The sequence below is a fragment of the Spermophilus citellus genome (assembly GCF_964194105.1).
Source record: "Spermophilus citellus genome assembly, chromosome: 7".
Classification (NCBI taxonomy): Eukaryota; Metazoa; Chordata; class Mammalia; order Rodentia; family Sciuridae; genus Spermophilus; species Spermophilus citellus.
The window spans coordinates 54,960,563-54,979,258 of NC_138188.1; the positions used below are offsets into that span (position 1 = coordinate 54,960,563).

An 18,696-nucleotide genomic window follows, 5' to 3' on the forward strand; every position below is an offset into this window, starting at 1 on the left:
CCACCAAAAACCCCAATTAATAAATGGGCAGATGAATTAAGTAGACACTTCTCAAAAGAAGAAATACAAATGGTCAATAGTCACAATGGCAGTCATCAGATATACAAACAATAATAAATGCTGGAAAGGATGTAGAGGAAAAGGACGAGCTTTATACTCTTGGTGGGATTATAAATTAGTACAACCACTATGTAAATCAGCATGGAGTTTCCTCAAAAGATTAGGCATGGAACCCCCATATGACCCAGCCATAGCACTTCTCAATTTTTATCTTAATGAATTAAAGTCATCACACTACAGAGACATGTATATCCTCATTTAGAGCAGCACAATTGACAACAGCCAAACTATGGAACCAGCCTAGGTGTCCACCAATGGATGAATGGATCAAGAAAAGGTGGTATATATATATATATACACAATGAAGTCTTATTCAACCATAAAGAAAAATAAAATTACGTCATTAGCAGGAAAATAGATGGAACTTAAAACCAATATGTTAAGAAAAATAAGCCAAACTCAGAAGGTCAAGTATGCTTTGTTTTCTCATATGTGGAATCTAGAGAGGAAAAAGGAAAAGAAAGATGGGGCAGATCTCATGAAAATCAATGGGAGATCAGTAAGGGAAGGGAGGTGGGGGAGTCGGGGGGAGTGATACTGGCCAAATTATATTTTATGCATGTATAAAATATATTTGTAATAACAAATCCCATCACTATGTACAATTATAATGCACCAATTTAAAAATGTGTAAAGAGAGGGAAAAAACAGAGAACATTTGTCTTAAATTTTTTAATTTGGGGGGCTCGGGATGCAGCTCAATGGTAGAGCATTTGCCTATAATGTGTGATTGATCCCCAGTACCACAGAGAAATACATAAATAAACTAGATTAAACTTTTTTTAGAAAACAACTGGGCTGGGGATGTGGCTCAAGTGGTAGCGCGCTCGCCTGGCATGCGTGCGGCCCGGGTTTGATCCTCAGCACCACATACAAACAAAGATGTTGTGTCCACCGAGAACTAAAAAATAAATATTAAAATTCTCTCTCTTTCTCTCTCTCTCTCTCTCCCCCCTCTCTCTCTTTAAAAAAAAAAAAAAAGAAAGAAAACAACTGATGAAATTTTAAATGTTCTACAATTTTTAGGAATTTTAGTCTCGGCTCAAGGCAAATTTACTTTTTATTTATTCCTGTATGTTGTACCCACATTAAAGAATACAAAAAAAATCTGCTTATTATAAAGTATATATTGAACATCTCAAATCCAATATCCAATATCTTCAAAATTGGAAACTTTGAACAGCAACATGCTCAGAGTGTTTCCGATTTTGGAGCATTTCCAATTTCTGATTTTCAACTGGTAAAGTCGATACAAATACTCTAAAATCCAAAAACTCCTAAGTCTGAAACACCTCTGGGTTCCAGCACTTTGGATCAGGGGTACCCAACCGTAACAGCCTCTGTTCTTTCCCTCGTAACACTCTGCAGCACAAATCCAAATGGCAACAGTGCAGCTACATTCTCCCCCCTCCCCACACTCCGCCCAATCACACCCAGGTCCCCACCTGGGTCCCTTTCTATCTTACAGCAAAAAGATAAGGTGAAAGGGCTACATGCTGGCCAAGTGAATGTCAAACCCTCACTGGCCTCAATTGATGCACAGCATGCTTTCAAATAAGTGAGAAAAAAAATCTGTAAAAATGAGAGGCTTTCTCATGGATTATTTCATTAAATGCCCCCAACTCATGACATCAATTCTGATGATGATTATTGTTGACAATTGCTATGGGTTTAGCAGCAACCAGACAGACTCAATTTCTAAATTTTCACTCACATACTGGAAGGGAAATACCTGAGAATGATTTCCAAGCTATCATCTTACAAAGCCATTAAAATCACAGATGAAAAAAAGATGAAAACATATTCAAGTATTGTTCCACAGAGACAGAAAAGAGATTCGGCTGATGGGGGAAGAGGAGAGGGGTTTGAGGGAGGTGGGGACAGAAACTAGTTACCACTATAGGCCTGAGAGTCCAGCCTTAGAAACACCTATTTGCAAGATTTTCCTTTGGCTGGCATTTATGAATTTAGGTTTTCAGATGGTTCCCACCATTTTCTATTAATAAGAGTTTAATGTAATTAAATTTTGCAGACAATGTGTTTCAGGCTGAACACCTGCTTTCCTTCTGGAGTCTGGACTCCTGGCACTTACTAGGCAGAGGGTATACACATCCACAGTCCACAGGATAAACCTTAGCACTAAGATCCTAACCAGCTGCCTCGGTGGACACCTCACATGTGTGCCACACTTAGTGCTGAGGACTGGTCACCCCTTGGTTCCTCTGGACCGTGCCCCCTGTGTCTTCTCCCTTTGCTGATTCTGCTGTAATAAATTACAGCCAGGAGGACACATGGGCTAGTCCTATAGATCCCTGGAGTGAAGCACTAATATGGATAATTTCTGGCCAGAAATCATAGAAACAGACAAATCCTCACAAAACAAGGAATGATTGCCATTAAATTTTACTAAGAAGAAAAAACATGTACCCTGTTGACTGGTGCCCTATTTGGGAAAATGAATCTGAATAAGAACTATGACTTTCCTTCTAAAGTTCCAGAATTTCTAGGAACCTCTGAGATTAAGAGGGAGCAGAATCTGGAGAGAAAATAATTCTAAAGACAATAGACACAGGACCAATAACAACCAAAGCATCGAACACCTGTCACTCCCCATGTGGCACATGAGGCATGTCTTAAGTTAGCTGATAACCACAACTCCAGAGGCGCCATCTCAGATGAGGAAAACGCAGACACTGATTTTGCCCGAGATAAACAACAAATAGTCGCAGAGCCAGAATTCACACCTCACAATTGTCTCTCAAGTGCACATCCTAGGCCCACCTAACAGCACAACACCAGGGCCAATGCCCCAGCCTGCAGCCACTCAAGACTCTTCCAGCAAGGGCCACAGCACAACAGTCACAGGATGTCTCCTTCCTCGACACTGCACATACATGAGTGTGAGAGACAGAATGTGTGTGTGTAACAATATGCAATGTGCTTTGGTTATACTTTTTGGCTTACTATCTTCTTAAAATTAATATTCTGGAATTTGCATTTTACAGTCTATTTACAAAACTAATTCTTGTTTATTGTAGGAAATGTAAAAAAAGTAAAGTCACCCAGTCTTCATATAAGGAAGTACCAACGACTACACTTTGATGTATGTGTGATTCTCCAGACTTCAGCTGTGAGTACATTCAGATATATATTTAGCTGAACATATTCTCTTGCTGGGGAGACACAGTACATATTCTCTTGCTAACTACATTCTCTTCACTTACTGCATTGTATTTTCCTAATTCATTAACTATATTTGAAGAAGTTTTAAATTTTAAACCTTGTACCACAACATCCCGTCAAGGACCACTCCAGACAGCTGTCCATGAGACCCTCTGAGCTTCCATTCCTTTTGAACACTATATTTTTCTTACCTTATTTCATATATTGGGTTTCCATATGTGATGAGTTGATACAAAATGAGAATTACAGATTGGAAATAGGATGCATGATGGCTACATTCCTTATGAATGTTCCATAGTGGACAGAATGGGGAACCCTATTGTTGGATGTTTCATTTAACTATTATAAATTCTTTTAGTAAATACAACAACAAATATTCAATCAACAAAGATATGTTCAACATCTCTAGCAATTAGAGAAATGTAAATTAAAACTATGCTAACATTTCATCTCACTCCAGTCAGAATGGAAATTATGAAGAATTCAAGCAAGGGTGGGGATTGTGGCTCAGTAGACCATATGTCTAGCATGTATGAAGCACTAGGTTTGACCCTCAGCACCACATAAAAATAAATACATAGAGGTATTGTGTCCATCTACAGCTAAAAAGATACTTTTTTAAAAAAGAATGAAATTATGGCATTTACAGGTAAATGGATGGAGCTGGAGATATCATGCTAAGCAAAATAAGCCAATTCCAAAGAACCAAAGACCGAAAGTTTCTCTGATATGCAGATGCCAATTCACAATAAAGAGGGTGGGACTAGGGAAGAATAGAGGTACTCTGGATTAGACAAAAGGAAGTGAAGGGAGGGGAAGGGGTATGGAGATAGGAAGGATAGTAGAATGAATCAGGTATTATTATCCTATGTGTATATGTGATTACAAAAGGTGTGATTCTACATCATATACAACCAGAAGAATCAGAAGTTATACTCAATTTATTTATGATGTGTCAAAATGCATTCTAACATTCTAATTAGAACAAATTTTAAAAATTCTTCTAGTTAAAGAACCTATGGGTACACCCTTAGGTTTTGTTTTGTTGTTTGTTTTTATTAAAGCCATAGAATTGGCTGATACTATAATAAATGCACTAAGAAATATGGGATCTAGGGGCTGGGGTTGTGGCTCAGTGGTATAACACTAGTCTAGCACAGGTGAGGCACTGGGTTTGATCCTCACCACCACATAAAGATAAATAAATAAAGATATTGTGTCCATCTACAACTAAAAAATATTTTACAAAAAATAGAAAAAAAGAAAAAGAAAAAGAAATACAGGATCTAGTCAGACACAGTGGCACACACCTGTAATCCCAGAAACTTGGGAGGCTGAGGCAAGAGGATCACAAGTACAAGGCCAGCCTGGGCAACTTAGTGAGACCCTATCATAAAAATACATAAAAAGAAATAATATCAGATAGATCAGGGTCTATGTACCAGCACTGTTACATACAATAGTAATACAGTATAATTTGAAGGCAAAATGTTTTAATTACATAAACTGTTTCATCTTTAAAAGGAGAACAGGACCTAAAAGACGCTCTGTAGAATAAATACAGTTATACACAGAAAGGGCTTACCGTGACAGTGAAGTATAGAAGGGAAAGACTTTAGATAGCAGATGACCCAGGAAATTCAGAAGAACTAGGGCTGACAGGCAGACACGCTGCAGGAACATGGAGCTCAAGAGGGTGCTTCTAGAGACCTAGCCTACCTGTTAACTCTCAGCATGCCTTTCTTAGGAACAGCTCACACAAGGCCGTTACCCGCTCTGGTTTAAAAAGGTATGTTACCCTGTGGACTAACAACTTGTTATTCTCAGTATTATTCTTCATTTTCAGGGCTGAAGAATGTGTGCTCAGACTCCTCCACCATTACACACACACACACACACACACACATTACCCTGATCCAGACATGCACAGTAGAGGCTCAAAAATCTTACACAATCCAACTGTCAATCAAAAGCTAAGATTGAGCAAAATTCTCCAAAAATATCCCTCCCACCTTAATAAAATTGGACTTACAAAGACAGCAGCTGTCATTCTCCTTTCTCTGAGAGTGTTTTCTTATCTTCTTTCTCTTCCAATAAACATTGGTATACTTTTACCAAGTTCTGTGTCTTGGTTGAAATTCTCTTTTGAGAGAACACAATGCAATCTCCAGAAACACAGTGAGTGGGATGAATATAATTTGGGGAATTTTTGCTTAATATTTGTGGAACACTCTGGTGTACATGTAAACAGGCAGTGATAAACAGTCTGATGCTCCACATCAGGCAGAGATTTGGGATCATCAAAAAATAGATAACTAAAGATAAAAGTGAACATCAAAAAGAAAAAATATGTGAATGTAAGAGGCAGAGAGAGAAAGCAGAACAAAAAGGGATATTAATTTCACAAAAGTCAAGAGAAAAAAGAAACTTTGTAATAAATACAGGGAGATCCCTAAAAAACAAATACCAAATGTCTTCTTTGATATAATGAGAGCAACTATGAACAGAGCAGGGAGGAAGAGCAGGAAGAAAAGATTAACTTTAAACAGAGACATGAGATGGGAGGGAAAGGGAGAGAAAAGGGAAATTGCATGGAAATGAAGGGAGACCCTCATTGCTATACAAAATTACATATAAGAGGTTGTGAGGGGAATGGGAAAATAAACAAGGAGAGAAATGAATTACAGTAGATGGGGTAGAGAGAGAAGATGTGAGGGGAGGGGAGGGGGGATAGTAGGGGATAGGAAAGGTAGCAGAATACAACAATTACTAATAGGGCATTATGTAAAATTGTGGATGTGTAACCGACGTGATTCTGCAATCTGCATTTGGGGTAAAATTGGGAGTTCATAACCCACTTCAATCTATTGTATGAAATATGATATGTCAAGAGCTTTGTAATGTTGTGAACAACCAATAAAAAAAATAAAAATAATAAACAAATAAATAGAAAGAAAGAAAGAAAGAAAGAAAGAAAGAAAGAAAGAAAGAAAGAATGAATGAATGAATAAATACAGGGAGAAGGAGGCAACTGATCAACAGGCCAGTGTCAGAGAAGAGGCGGGCAGGGCTAAGGTGTCCACAACAGCCTGAGACATGTAAGGAGTCTGTCTGTGCGTTCTACCAGTCTCCACTGCTCAATCCACTCTGTCCCCAGGATGCACCCTGGTGGCTCTGTATCTTCATTCATGTGTCATCCAGAAACTAAATACTTTGGGGGGGAGGGGCGGTAGGGGGGCCTGCAAATCCTATGAAATTATATGCTCAATTCTACGTATGTATAAATATTATGGTTTCCATGAAAAATGTCTGTGGTGGTTAGCACATTCTTTTTTTTTTTTTTTTTTTTTAAGAGAGAGAGAGAGAATCTTTTTTTTAGATGAACACAATGCCTTTATTTTTATGTGGTGCTGAGAATCAAACCCAGGTCCCACCTGTGCTAAGCGAGCGCTCTACCACTGAGCCACAATCTCAGCCCCAGCACATTCTTTAAAAAAACAAACAAACAAAAAAGAACTCTTATTGTTGCTTTCTTTTTAGATTTTAGCTTAATTTTTTCCTTCTCCAAGAAATCTTCTGAGGAGAAAGTTGAACAAGCTGAAATCTTTGACACCTTTCCCAGCACTCAGCCTACCAGTTTAGTACAAACGCAGATCTACACGCTTATCTGGCCTGTCATAATCCCACACCTCTAGTGAGTATGAAAGCTTTACTGGGATGAAGATAAGAGTTCTCAAAAAAGATGCCTTTGATGTTGGCATGCTACTACCAGGCAACATTAATTACTGGAAAATGATTTCCTGATTGGTGAAAAGCATTTAAACTGGGAAGATCAGGGGTAAACCATAATAGCTTACTACAAAAACAAAGCACCTCTGAGCCCTGTGTGGTGTGTCCTTGAAACTGAGCAAGACCTGCAGGAAGTGGAAGCTGCTCTAAGCTACCAAGAAGCAGCTCCTTTCAGCACCTGTGAGTGTTCCTCTGGGGAGGTGATGCTGCCTACAGCCTGAGATCATGGTTTGCCATCCTGCACACACTGGGTGGGCAAGAAAGCACTCCTTGGAGGATGTAAGGCTTCCCGATGCAGATGTACTTCGGGTTGGCATGCTATGCTCCCATTTATACGGTCCCACAGCGCTCAGGCATCTGGTGCCAGGGCATGGTGCACCTGTCACCGAGATGTGAGTGTCACTCAGAGTACAGGTTACCTCTACTGACACAGAGTGTGTGCTGTGCCCTTCTTCTCCAATACAAGTCTTCCTGGCCTCTCCTCATTGAATTATTTAACTGTTGCAATCTATACAATAAAAAATATTTATGTATTTTTGGTTGTGACTCTCATCATTCCCAAACAGAACATACTTACCCTGAGGATATTCTTTAAAATAAACTTAGGACACACAGAAAACCTAGCAAAATGCCACTTCTTTCTTCCCTCCCTCCTTCTCCTTTCCCTTCGCTCTGTCCTTGCCCTCCCTTCCCTACCTCCCCCTCTCACATTACCAAGGACAGAACATAGCTCTATATTCATCCTGAGTATTGAATAAGCCTACAATGAGAAAAAAAAATATGCTTCTTCAAAGAAATGAAATTAAAAGAATATGCAAGAAATCTTCCAGAACTACCAACAGATTTCTAAAGATTCACTCATCACCACTATCCTTAATCACATTTAATTTTACATATTATTTGATAAAATTACACTTTTTTAAAAAATTTTTCCTTTTTAGTTACTACATGACAGTATATTTTGACATATCATACATACATGGAGTATAACTTTCCATTCTTGTGGTTGTACATGATGTGGAGTTTCACTGGTCATGTATTTGTGTATTCATATATGAACATAGGAAAGTTATGTCTGATTCATTCAATGTCTTTCCTACTCCCATCCATCCTCCTTCCCTTCCCTTCATTCCCCTTTGTCTAATCAATGAATTTCTATTCTGCCTTCCAGCACACCTTGCTTGTTGGTTGTTAGCATCTGCATATCAGAGAGAACATTCGACCTTTAATTTTTTGAGATATGCTTATCTCACTTAGCACGATAGTCTCCAGATCCATCCATTTACCAGCAAAAGTCATAAAGTCATTCTATTTTATGGCTGAATAGTATTCCATTGTGTATATGTGCCACAATTTCTTTATCCATTCATCTGTTGAAGGGCACCTAGGTTGGTTCCATAGCTTAGCTATTGTGAATTGGGCTGCTATAAACATTGATGTGGCTGCATCACTGTAGTATGATGATATTAAATCTTTTGAATATAGACCAAGGAGTGGGACAGCTGGGTCAAATGGTGGTTCCATTCCAAGTTTTCTAAGACTCTCATTCTGCTTTCCAGAGTGGTTGCACCAATTTGCAGTCCCACCAGCAATGTATGAGAGTGCCTTTTTCCCCACATCCTTGCCAATATTTATTGTTACTTCTACTCTTAATAATTGCCATTCTGATTGGAATAAAATGGAATCTTAGTGTAGTTTTAACGTCCATTTCTCTAATTGCTAGAGATTTGACCAACTGTACTTCTTTGGTGAAGTACTTGTTCACTTCCTTTGCCCATTTATTGATGGGTTATTTGGGCGGGGGGGTGTTTGTTTTTGAGGGGTTTTTGGTGTTAAGTCCTTTGAGTTCTTTATATATCCTGGAAATTAATACGATGAGGTACAAGTGGCAAAGATTTTCTCCCATTTTGTAGGCTCTTTCTTCATGTTCTTGATTATTTCATTTACTGTGAGGAAGCTTTTTAGTTTGATTCCATCCCAGTTATGGATTCTTGATTTTACTTCTTATGCTTTAGTAATCTTGTTGAGGAAGTCGGTTCCTGAGCTGACATGATGGAAAGTTGGGCCTACATTTTCTTCAAGTTAGGCACAGTGTGATGCCTAGGTCCTTATCTATATTTGAGTTGAGTTTTGTGCAGAGTGAGAAAAGGGTTAAATTCATTCTGCTACATGAGAATTTCCACTTTTTCCAGCATCATTTGTTGAAGTGGCTATCTTTTCTCCAGTGTACATTTTTGGCACCTTTGTCTAATATGAATTAATTTCGTATATGGTGTAAGAAGGTAGAGGTCCAATGTTATTCTCTTTGCATGTGGATATCCTGACTTCCCAATGCCACTCATCAAAAGGGCTGTATAAAACTCCACCCAATGACTGGTCTTGGCACCCTTGCCAAAAATCATTTAACCATATATGTAGGACTTATCTTCTGTGATCACTTTTCCATTCCATTGGTCTACAGTGTCTGTCTTTATGTCAGTCTCACAATATTTTAATTACTATATATCTTTGCAGTAAGTTTTTAAAACAGGAATTATGAGAAGACCACCTCTGTTCTTTTCAATATTGTCTTGCCTATTTGGGAATTCTTGGGATTCAGCATGAAAATTAAGTTAGATTTTTCTATTTCTTTTTAAAAAATCATAGGGATTTTGATAGGAATTGCTGCAATGAATCCATAAATTACATCAATGCTTCGGGTAGTACTGAAATCTTAACTTTACTGTCTACCAATCCATGAACATGGGATGTCTACCCATTTATTTGTCTATTTTAATTTCTTTCTGAAAAGATTTTTTTTATTTTCATTGTAAGGGTCTTGTCCCTCTTTTGTTGAATTCATCACTAAGTATTACATTCTTTTTTGTTATTATTGGAAATGGAGTTGTTTTCTTAATTTCTTTCTTGAATTCTTCATTGTTACTGTGTAAGAAGGCAGGTGATTTTTGTATGTTGCTTGTATTCTGCAACTTCACTAAGTTATTTTCTTTGTTCTAACAGTTTTTTTCTTTTGTGGAATCTTAAGGGTTTTCAACATATAAGATCATATCATCTGCTAATTTTACTAATTAGAAAGCTAATTTTACTTCTTCTTTCCAATGTGGATGTCTTTATTTCTTACCTACTTGCTCTGCATATGATTTCAGTACAATGACAAACAGAAGCAGCAAAAGTGGGCATCTTGCCTTGTTCTTAATCCTGGAAGACATGCTTTCAGTCCTTCACCAACAATTATGTTGCGTGTGGGACTTTCACATATACCCTTTATTATGCTAGGGTAGTTTCCTTCTACTTTCAGTTTGCTGAGTGGTTTTGTTTTTGTTTTTAATCATGAAAAGGGGTTAAATTTTGTCAATGTTTTTCTGCATCAATTGAAATGATCATGTTTTCCCCATTCATTCTGTTAATATGGTATATTACATTAATTACTTTTCTCATTTTGAATCATCCCTTAGACATTTCAGGAATAAGTCGTACTTGGTCAGGATGCACCATCATTTAATGTGCTACTAAATTCAGTCTGCTTGTATTTTGTTGAGGATTTCTGCATCAATAGTCATAAGATACAGATCAATAAGTGTGGAGTTTTTTTTTTTTTCTTGTTGTTTTTGTTTGTAGTATCCATCTGATTTGGTATCCAGGTAATTTGTGCTCTCTGGAATGAGTTAGAAAATATTCTCTCCTCTTCAATTTTTAGAAAAGTTTGAAAAGGATTGGTACTATTAAAATATTTGGTAAAATTCATGCCTGAAGCTCTATGAACCTGAACATTTCTTTCTTGAAAAGTTTTTGACTACTGATTGAATCTCCTTACTATAGGTCTGTTTACATTTTCTATTTCTCCATGACTCAGTCTTAGCAGATTGTATGTTTCTATGACTCTGTCCACTTCGTTAAGATTATCCAGTTTCTTGGCATACAACTGTGCATCTTGTTCTTTCAATCTTTAAAATCAGTAATTATGTCTCCTCTTTCACTTCTGATTTTAGTTAAGTCGTATTAAATTTAGCCTAAGGCTTTCTCTGTACACATTTTAAGTTTGGTCTAAGATTTCTCTGTTCATAGTACAAAGTTACTTAACTTGACATGCAAACAGACCGTAACCCACTGTTGTAACAAGTCTTGGCCGACCACAAGCAGCCAACTATTCAAACCATCTTCAAATAAGGCAGATGCGAGCTACAACCAACTGGCCTGTTTCTGTACCTCACTTCTGTTTTCTGTATGTCACTTTCTTTCTCCACTGTAAACAACCTGCTCATGTGGGGGTGTAGGGACACTGAACCATTTGGGGTCAACAGCTATCTCATTCTACAATCACAAATAAGCCCAGAGACTGCGGCGGAGGAGATAACTTCATTGAAACCTGCGGCTACAGGTGTGTAATTCCCTAGCCTTCCCTCTCCCCACATCGGGGAAACCTTAAGGGCCCCTCCCAGCTCTCCCGTAAGAGCCCCTCCCAGCTCTCCCGTGAGCACGATAGCCAGACCCAGGGAATCAGAAGTGGCGCGGGACCCGCGGTGTGGCACTACCGCTCCCACCAGGGCTGACAGCTGAGGTCTCTTGCACCGCGCCCACCAGTGCTGACAGCTGAGGTATCTTGCACCAGCTACCGGGGGCGTGGCTACCGGAAGGCAAGTAAAATTCGCTGAGGATTCTCAGCCCCAAGCTCTACAAACTTAGGGTCTGAGGGAATGGCAAACTGGAAGAGTGTGCCCAGTCGTTCATGAAAACAGGGCTCCCGGGAGCAGCAGACCTGGCGTGTAGCCAGTATTGTGGTGAGGGCACCCGTGAGAGGGGCCTGGCTAGAGGAAAAGTGGGAAGTGACTAGACACAAGAGGAGGCCCTAGGCACTCAGGATTGGAGACTCGGCCAGTCTGGGAGGAGCTGTCCTTCCCAGTCTGGGAAGGACATTATATACTGTTAAAAGGAACCATTCACCAACAAGACATAACAATTATCAATATTTATGCACCAAATAATGGTGCTGCGACATTCATAAAACAAATTCTCCTCAAGTTCAAGAATCAAATAGACCACAACACAATAATTATGGGTGACTTCAACACACCTCTCTCACCATTGGACAGATCCTCCAAACAAAAGTTGAATAAAGAAACTATAGAACTCAATATCACAACCAATAACCTAGACTTAACTGACATATATAGAATACATCAACCATCATCAAATGGATATACTTTTTTCTCAGCAGCACATGGATCCTTCTCAAAAATAGACCATATATTATGCCATAGGGCAACCCTCAGTAAATATAAAGGGGTGGCGATAATACCTTGCATTTTATCTGATCATAATGGAATGAAACTGGAAATCAATAATAAAAGAAGGAAGGAAAAATCCTACATCACATGGAAAATGAACAATATGTTACTGAATGATCAATGGGTTACACAAGACATAAAGGAGGAAATCAAAAAATTCTTAGAGATAAATGAAAATACAGACACAACATATCAGAATCTATGGGACACAATGAAAGCACTTTTAAGAGGAAAATTCATCGCCTGGTGGTCATTCCTCAAAAAAAGAAAAAACCCACAAATAAATGAGCTCACACTTCATCTCAAAGCCCTAGAAAAGGAAGAGCAAAACAACAACAAATGTAGCAGAAGGCAAGAAATAATTAAAATCAGAGCGGAAATCAATGAAATTGAAACAAAAGAAAGTATTGAAAAAATTAACAAAACTAAAAGTTGGTTCTTTGAAAAAATAAATAAGATCGACAGACCTTTAGCCATGCTAACGAAGAGAAGAAGAGAGAGAACTCAAATTACTAACATATGGGATGAAAAAGGCAATATCACAACAGATGCTACAGAAATACAGAAGACAATTAGAAATTATTTTGAAAACCTATATTCCAATAAAATAGAAGATAGTGAAGACATCGATAAATTTCTTAAGTCATATGATTTGCCCAGACTGAGTCAGGAGGATACACACAATTTGAACAGACCAATATCAATGGATGAAATTGAAGAAGCCATCAAAAGACTACCAACCAAGAAAAGCCCAGGACCGGATGGGTATACAGCGGAGTTTTACAAAACCTTTAAAGAAGAATTAATACCAATACTTTTCAAGTTATTTCAGGAAATAGAAAAAGAGGGAGCTCTTCCAAATTCATTCTATGAGGCCAACATCACCCTGATTCCGACACCAGACAAAGACACCTCAAAGAAAGAAAACTACAGACCAATATCTCTAATGAACCTAGATGCAAAAATCCTCAATAAAATTCTGGCGAATCGAATACAAAAACATATCAAAAAAATTGTGGACCATGATCAAGTAGGATTCATCCCTGGGATGCAAGGATGGTTCAATATACGGAAATCAATAAATGTTATTCACCACATCAATAGACTTAAAGATAAGAACCATATGATCATCTCGATAGACGCAGAGAAAGCATTCGACAAAGGACAGCATCCCTTTATGTTCAAAACATTAGAAAAACTAGGGATAACAGGAACTTACCTTGACATTGTAAAAGCTATCTATGCTAAGCCTCAGGATAGCATCATTCTGAATGGACAAAAGTTAAAGGCATTCCCTCTAAAATCTGGCACAAGACAGGGATGCCCTCTATCACCACTTCTATTCAATATAGTTCTCGAAACACTGGCCAGAGCAATTAGACAGACGAAAGAAATTAAAGGCATAAAAATAGGAAAAGAAGAACTTAAATTATCACTATTTGCAGATGACATGATCCTATACCTAGAAGACCCAAAAGGGTCTACAAAGAAACTACTAGAACTAATAAATGAATTCAGCAAAGTGGCAGGATATAAAATCAACACGCATAAATCAAAGGCATTTCTGTATATCAGCGACAAAACTTCTGAAACGGAAATGAGGAAAAACACTCCATTCACAATATCCTCAAAAACAATAAAATACTTGGGAATCAACCTAACAAAAGACGTGAAAGATTTATACAATGAAAACTACAGAACCCTAAAGAGAGAAGTAGAAGAAGATCTTAGAAGATGGAAAAATATACCCTGTTCATGAATAGGCAGAACTAACATCATCAAAATGGCGACATTACCAAAAGTTCTCTATAGGTTTAATGCAATGCCAATCAAAATCCCAACAGCATTTCTTGTAGAAATAGATAAAGCAATCATGAAATTCATATGGAAACATAAAAGACCCAGAATAGCAAAAGCAATTCTAAACAGGAAGTGTGAATCAGGCGGTATAGCGATACCAGATTTCAAACTATATTACAGAGCAATAGTGACAAAAACAGCATGGTACTGGTACCAAAACAGGCGGGTGGACAAATGGTATAGAATAGAGGACACAGAGACTAATCCACTAAGTTACAACTATCTTATATTTGATAAAGGGGCTAAAAGCATGCAATGGAGGAAGGATAGCATCTTCAACAAATGGTGTTGGGAAAACTGGAAATCCATATGCAACAAAATGAAACTGAATCCCTTTCTCTCGCCATGCACAAAAGTTAACTCAAAATGGATCAAGGAGCTTGATATCAAATCAGAGACTCTGCGTCTGATAGAAGAAAAAGTTGGCTCCGATCTACATATTGTGGGGTCGGGCTCCAAATTCCTTAATAGGACACCCATACCACAAGAGTTAATAACAAGAATCAACAAATGGGACTTACTTAAACTAAAAAGTTTTTTCTCAGCAAGAGAAACAATAAGAGAGGTAAATAGGGAGCCAACATCCTGGGAACAAATTTTTACTCCTCACACTTCAGATAGAGCCCTAATATCCAGAGTATACAAAGAACTCAAAAAATTAGACAATAAGATAACAAATAACCCAATCAACAAATGGGCCAAGGACCTGAACAGACACTTCTCAGAGGAGCATATACAATCAATCAACAAGTACATGAAAAAATGCTCACCATCTCTAGCAGTCAGAGAAATGCAAATCAAAACCACCCTAAGATACCATCTCACTCCAGTAAGATTGGCAGCCACTATGAAGTCAAACAACAACAAGTGCTGGCGAGGATGTGGAGAAAAGGGTACACTTGTACACTGCTGGTGGGACTGCAAATTGGTGCGGCCAATTTGGAAAGCAGTATGGAGATTCCTGGGAAAGCTGGGAATGGAACCACCATTTGACCCTGCTATTGCCCTTCTCGGACTATTCCCTGAAGACCTTAAAAGAGCATGCTACAGGGAATCTGCCACATGGATGTTCATAGCAGCACAATTCACAATAGCTAGACTGTGGAACCAACCCAGATGCCCTTCAATAGATGAATGGATAAAAAAAATGTGGCATCTATACACAATGGAGTACTATGCAGCAATAAAAAATGACAAAATCATAGAATTTGCAGGGAAATGGATGGCACTAGAGCAGATTATGCTTAGTGAAGCTAGCCAATCCCTAAAAAACAAATACCAAATGTCTTCTTTGATATAATGAGAGCAACTATGAACAGAGCAGGGAGGAAGAGCAGGAAGAAAAGATTAACATTAAACAGAGACAAGAGATGGGAGGGAAAGGGAGAGAAAAGGGAAATTGCATGGAAATGAAGGGAGACCCTCATTGCTATACAAAATTACATATAAGAGGTTGTGAGGGGAATGGGAAAATAATCAAGGAGAGAAATGAATTACAGTAAATGGGGTAGAGAGAGAAGATGGGAGAGAAGGGGAGGGGGGATAGTAGGGGATAAGAAAGGTAGCAGAATACAACAATTACTAATAGCGCATTATGTAAAATTGTGGATGTGTAACCGACGTGATTCTGCAATCTGCATTTGGGGTAAAATTGGGAGTTCATAACTCACTTCAATCTAATGTATGAAATATGATATGTCAAGAGCTTTGTAATGTTGTGAACAACCAATAAAAAAAAATTTTGTACAAATAAGCCCAGTAAGATTTGCAAAACTAAATGTGTTGTAATTGTCTTGTAACAGTCTTATCTCTTTTTTTCTCAATCAATGCAGCTAAAGGTTTGTTAATTTTGTTGATCCTTTCACCAGAAACCAACTCTTAGCTTCATTTTTGAGAACCTGGGCTTCCTGCCTGGCACATGAGATTATCTGCATAGCTTTGGAGCACAAATGATGGTTACTCATATAATTCTGGACTGGTAACTGTAAAACTTCAAAACTGCTTTAGTAAAAATTTACCAAGCCTCACAATAAATCCTAACTTCACTTTTAAATCTGGAGGGATAGTACAAGATTCATCTATATACAATTACATTTTAAAACTTCATTTTAAGAATGGGAGATCCATTTATAAGTGTTTAGTTAGGATGAACATTCCTTTCAGAAAATCCTTTCATAAATAACATTTAGCCCTGGTGATGCAACAGTCTGATTTCGACTGCCTTAGGGCCAGTGAACACTCATGGAACAGCCACCCAGTCCATGAGAAAGCCTCCCACCAGGCCGGCAGCCCACTGGCTCTCAAGCTATGTGCCTGAGCAGCACAAGCTGCAAAAACTGGGTCAAAACATCCCACTACTGAATAACTGCAATCTTTTCTTAATTTACAAAAAATGTTAATGATAATGGATTCTACTTGTCTCTCTCAGACAAATAAGAAACAAAAGAATGTATATTGTACTAAGCATTGCCAAAATTTAAAAAGTGAACAGTTAACTACTTTTGTGAAAAATCCAAATGTTGACAAAATATTATGTACCACAAAATTTTCTCCAGAATAATGTTTTTAATTCACACAAAACCTGAACATATCAATAACTTCATAGCATCCCTTATAAAGCTCTGTGATTTCCAGGAGTCTGACAACTAGAACTACTAACATATACTATAGTTTAATTCCCATAATAATGAAGCTTTTAAGGAGAATGGTTCAGATTTTCATGAGTAAAAATATTAAATTAGAAAACAAAATAAAACTAGGTTTAACTTTTTTTTTTTTTTTTTTGGTACTGGGGATTAAACTCAGGGGCACTTGACCACCAAGCCACATCTTAGCCCTATTTTGTGTTTTATTTAGAGACAGTGTCTCACTGAGTTGTTTAGTGCCTCACTAAATTGCTGAGGCTGGCTTTGAACTTGCTATCCTCCTGCCTCAGCCCCCACCCACAGCTGCTGGGATTACAGGTGTGCACTACTGCGCCCAGCCACAAGGTTTAACCTTTTTAAGAAAATAATAAATGCCAATTTTTTTTGCAAGAAAACAAAAGGTTGTCCACTTACTTCCTCTAACATGAAATCATCCAAACTAAACCAAGCTTCAGCTAAGTTTTTACGATTCCCATCAACCAAACAAAAACTTTCTGTGATGACTGTTTTTACAATTTGATTTTTTTAATAAGTCAGCAAGAAGAACAAAATTTTAACTTTTAAAGATTAAGAAATAAGTTTCCTCAAAACACCTTTCTAACCTCAGGGTCTTTAATACTAACTGTTCCCAAGAATAATGTGTACTCAAATTGCCTTTTCCCCCATGGAAACAATACTTTACTATACCAAAACACCAATCATAATAGAATCAGAGGTATTTTTACTGCTGTTAGACACTCACGTCCTGTTTTTCCCAAAAATGCACCTTTGTCCTTACGCAGGCACAAGCAAAATTTATCTTTTTAATATTAAAAATCACTATATTACTAAGCATCATCCATGACAGTGGCATTAACAAACTGTGGCACATGCATGTAATGGACTTCTCTACAGCAATGAAAATGAGTAAGAGCTACATCACCAACACGGATTAATTTCACAAAAATAAAGCTGAGCAAAGAAGCCAGCAACAAAGACGTTAACATTCAGATCCTACTCAAAGTTCTTTAAAAGTCAAAACAAATTATTTGCAATTAAGAGGTAAAAACATGGAAGGAAGGAAGCAATCCTAGAAATCAAGCAGCAGCCAGAAGGGTCAGCAAGGAGTGTGGTGAGAAGAGGTGCTGGAGACGCAGGCAGGACTCTGTATCTCCCCTGGACTGTGGCGAGGTGTCCGCTGGCCTTGCTGCTGTTCTTCAAACCACACACACATCTTAGGCACACTCTTCATCTTGATATCTAGCCATTTTTAAAAAGAAAAAATAAGTATGCTCCAACTTGACACTCAAAATGGGGTTTTTTTGCTTTATTTTTCTCACTGCACAACAATAGTCTGAAAAACTGCTGGACATCACACACACTAAGTGTATCAAATACTAAAAACCAGACAGCCAGCCACCCCGGAGTTACCGCTTCTTCTCACCTAGGCATATGAGATGGGACTTGACCATTTCTTCTTCATATTGCCAACATGTACTCCAGGTAATTCTAATCACCAAGGAAGTTTGGAAAATATATTTCACTCCAGTGAATCACACACTACCAGAGGCCTGAGATGAAAATATTCCCAGCCATTCCCTGGGAGATTTAGACAGAAAGTCTATAATCTGATTTTGTGAAGTGTCACCTAGTGATCCTTATGATTAAGTCAAATCTGGAAAACACTCTTCACCACCACAGACAGGCAAGTGGCTCGATCACACCATTGTGCTTAAACCTCTTGCCAGCCAATGCACAGTGGTAGAGGGTCAAATCTGAGCAGAAAGGAAAAAAAGAAATAGGAATGCTAACAAAAAAACACTTCATGATCCTCT

General features: G+C 38.1%; 1 protein-coding gene across 5 annotated transcripts in view; it reads right to left on the bottom strand.

Moving 5' to 3' along the window:
• Positions 1-18,696, bottom strand: part of RNF13 (ring finger protein 13) — a 121,317-nt gene that overhangs the window by 85,901 nt on the left and 16,720 nt on the right. Inside the window, exon 2 of one of the 5 annotated variants that reach the window (XM_081301571.1) lies at positions 4,614-4,690. The exons of the other annotated variants lie outside the window; for them this stretch is intronic. The gene's annotated coding sequence lies outside the window, so the exon portion shown is untranslated. The remainder of the gene's footprint in view (positions 1-4,613; positions 4,691-18,696) is intronic. 5 annotated transcript variants of the gene reach the window in all.